Genomic DNA, 3,674 nt, shown 5'->3' with positions numbered 1-3,674 from the left:
CCATTAAGAGACATAATTGGGCCATGGTTCCTTCTAGGAAAGTGAAGCTCTCTGAATCTAGTTTCTAGGAAAATTAGAATCAAAGGAGAAGAATATTGGATGATGAAGTTATGCTATTTTTATTACACATAGGTCAACCTGTCAAAACAGCAGGATCCCATTTTGATAGCAACTTGAGATAAATTTTTAACTAACTTAGAGACAGAACTAGGTGATGGTGTGTCCTAACAAAATTTATCCCTATGAGTATAGTTTCCAAAAAAATTGGAACCAACTCAAATGAAGTTTGGGTGGTGGAGTTATACCACTTTAACGTAGAGAAGGTCAATCTGTAAATTAGCAGAATTTGTCATTTATGTTGGGATTTAAGATGTATGTATGGAATTGGGTTCTCATTATCAAACCAATCATGAAAATTGATATTTTGGTTTTAAAAGTGCTTTACCTAAAACATTCAAGGTGATGAGGGTCATCATTAGTTTAGCCTAGGTCTAGGATTTAAGTCCAAGGGTCCTAGAATCAAGGTATGACACCTTCCTTAGAATGTACATTAAGCAGTGGGCTATACAACTACAAAGGTCTGCATCCATCTTTTGACAGGTATGTAGGAAGATATCCTCGGGGTTGCTCCATTAAATTCAATCACTGGAGTGTCACTCCACAGTGTGCTTAGATGCTATGTCAGGGGTTTCCTGTCCTACATTTAAATCCCCAGCCAGTCAGGGGCGGGTTTGACATTTCTCCCCACCTTACAAAAATTTCATCCTCGAAATTTGCTTACTATGTAGCTCGAAGAGTTGGGGATACTTTCCCCACATTTCCTCTTTACGTTTCCATGATGACTCCTCAGTATACTGGTAGCTTTGACCTTGGATTCCAGACTTTCAACAAAATTTTCTAGTTAGCCCATATTTTGGGCAGGGATTTTACATTCCCCCAACCTTATAAAAATTTCGTCCTCAAAATTGAATGTGTCTGAGGATTCAAGTAGATGAGGGCACTTTGAACGCCTTTCATTTTCTCATCAATCGGACATTCCTTGATCGAGCCGACCATCCCACAGTACCTTTACAATAAGATAATCTGGTTATGGAGATTGTGCTTGTCACATCCCACATTCTCTTCGGATTTCTCTTGATGGGTTATGGCGGCAGCTAGCCTAAGTGGTTCTTGAGTCAAGACATGAGTCGAGTCCAGGAGTTACTTCTTCAACACCGATGCATGGAATACTTTATGGACTTCTTTCAATCAGTACGCCACTGGTCATGATTCCCGGATTCAACTTTCCTTTTTATCAAACTCCACCACCCCTTTGGTTGGTGATTCCCAAGAAAATACTTGATTGCCTATGACATACTCCAAGCCCTTTTATCTTGTATCGGGATCGTTAATTGGTTCTATTGAGCTATAAAGATCTGGTCCTCAAACATATCCAACTCCCAATAAGTTATTTAGATTACTCCCAAATTTAATTGATCTAATGTCTAACTTGATCTTGAGGGCCTAAGGAAAATTGAACTCCCAACATATACCCCAAAAGAAGTCAAACGATCCAATTACCCCCGTGTATTTTGCCTAATAATCTATACTCCTATGACTTTGGGTTGTGGGGCATAAGTCTACACCATCTTTCCTACATGGCTCTTCCTATGAGTACTTTAACTTCTGGTATCCCAATACCTAGTCTCAACTTTAGGATGAATTGGGATATTGATGGAATCCCTATTGTCCACTCCCTATAACGGAGGGGACATTTGGTAACCCATTACCCCCTTCATACCTATTGTTGAGCAAGGTTTTGTCGGATCCTTTAGTTCCAGTTTCATCTTGATCTTGGTTGTTCTATTCATTTGGTTTGCAATATAACTCTTTATCAAGACCTAACTATGCGCCTACAGTCTTTTATCGTCCTCCCAGAATTTACATATGAATATAGAATTTCCAAATGGATAGGGTCGATAATCTTCATTTAATTTCACACCGTCTCAAGTAACAATGCTAACCACCCATTTGGAAATGTGGGCATCTTCCTCTTATCAGCAAACTCAGTGGAACGAAAGAGTGTAATGAGCCAAAATAAGAATAACACTCGAACAGGTGAGGATGATACGGGTAGAGTACCTATTATTATTCTGAATTGGCCTCAGCTCCCCTATGGTTAAGGCATATACTTGCCCTTGAACTCTATTTCTATGGGGCTGGAAGGCTGAGCAGTAGGTGGACCCTGTTGTGGTGCACAAAATCTACGATGAGGATAATCCCTAGCCATGTGTCCAGGCTTCTTGCAGACATAGCAGTGGCTAGGTCCAGTTGCCGGATAGGCAGATGTAGCGGGTTGAGGAGAGGCCTAACTTGCTTAACTCGATGCCGGCCTAAGAAGGTTGAAAATTGTGTTCCATTTCTCGCCTACCATCCTATTGTGGCTGCTCCGGGTAGATGACATTCAAATACAACACGAATTTGGCTCCCCGATACCAACAATCCTTGGCCATATGTCCCGACTGATTGCATATATAACATCGGCTGTTCGACTTAGATGGTCGGGGCACAGCGGTGAATTGTGCTGATTGGTTTGGTTGATTTGCATCCTCCCCGTCAGAGCAAGCTGGAGCTGAATCAGGACAGGGTCCTCTGGGAGCCTTATTAGGTTCTCCAGGCTCTTGTGAGTTCATAGGTCTCTTCCTGGACCCATGCTGTGTTACACCCTCTACTCCATGTCCATCTTCCTCAGACTTATCAGGTGCAGGTGGTGAGTCAAATACAAGAGAAACCCCTGGTGTGGCATGTGTCTGTTTTGCAGCTTGAAAGTGTGCGTTCATGCAAGTCATGAGCTTTTCCTGCTGTTGTTGCATTGCAGTCACAATTTGAGTGGTCATATGGGCTAGCAACTCTTGCCATTGTTGCTGGTTTTGCAACAGGATTTGTTGCTATTGTTGCATGATCTACTACATATTGGTCATGATGGTAGCCACCTCATTAGCAGTCATATTAGGGGAAGGTGTAGGTGCATGAGCTGGAGGGGCCTCAGGTGCAGATGCAGGTGGAAGTTCTATGTTCTGAGCAATAGGTTCATTGGGAGGATTGACTAGAGCGTCAACAGGAGGACATGCTCCACGAGGAATAATTCTGTTAGATCGAGTTTGCACCATGCTTGCTTTCAGAAAGGAATTCAGGATTAATGATTACTTGGATGCAATAGAAAAATTCAATATATTTCATATATTGAGGTGACATTTATGTACTTAAAATATTGGAATTGAACGATTTGGAGCAAAATTTGAAATGCATGGTGCGATGATCTTAAGACAGGGTTAGGTAAGATATGCACCAGCATACCCCAAACCCGGCACCAGCTTTGGCCTGGCCATTGTTGGAGTAGAATTTTAATATAGGTTGTATGAGTATGGGTCTAAAGGTATTCTATTTCCCTCTTAATTACACAGAAGTCCCCAGCTATTAAGGTTCAATTATAATACAACTAGGTATATAGGTATCCATGATTTGTTGATTATCATCTCGAGCTTAAGGTTCAACTCAAGAGTATAGCTAGTTTTAGAATTTCTAGAATTTAGAATTTTCCAAATTATGTCTGTGTTTGTTTCTGCTTTATGGGTTGCACTTTCGTTTATAATAAGATTGGAAATAGTACTCCCCGTTTTTTGATCGGATGTAAA

The sequence above is a fragment of the Telopea speciosissima genome, chromosome 6, assembly GCF_018873765.1.
Source record: "Telopea speciosissima isolate NSW1024214 ecotype Mountain lineage chromosome 6, Tspe_v1, whole genome shotgun sequence".
In the NCBI taxonomy this organism is placed as follows: Eukaryota; Viridiplantae; Streptophyta; class Magnoliopsida; order Proteales; family Proteaceae; genus Telopea; species Telopea speciosissima.
This window is presented reverse-complemented; position numbering follows the sequence as displayed.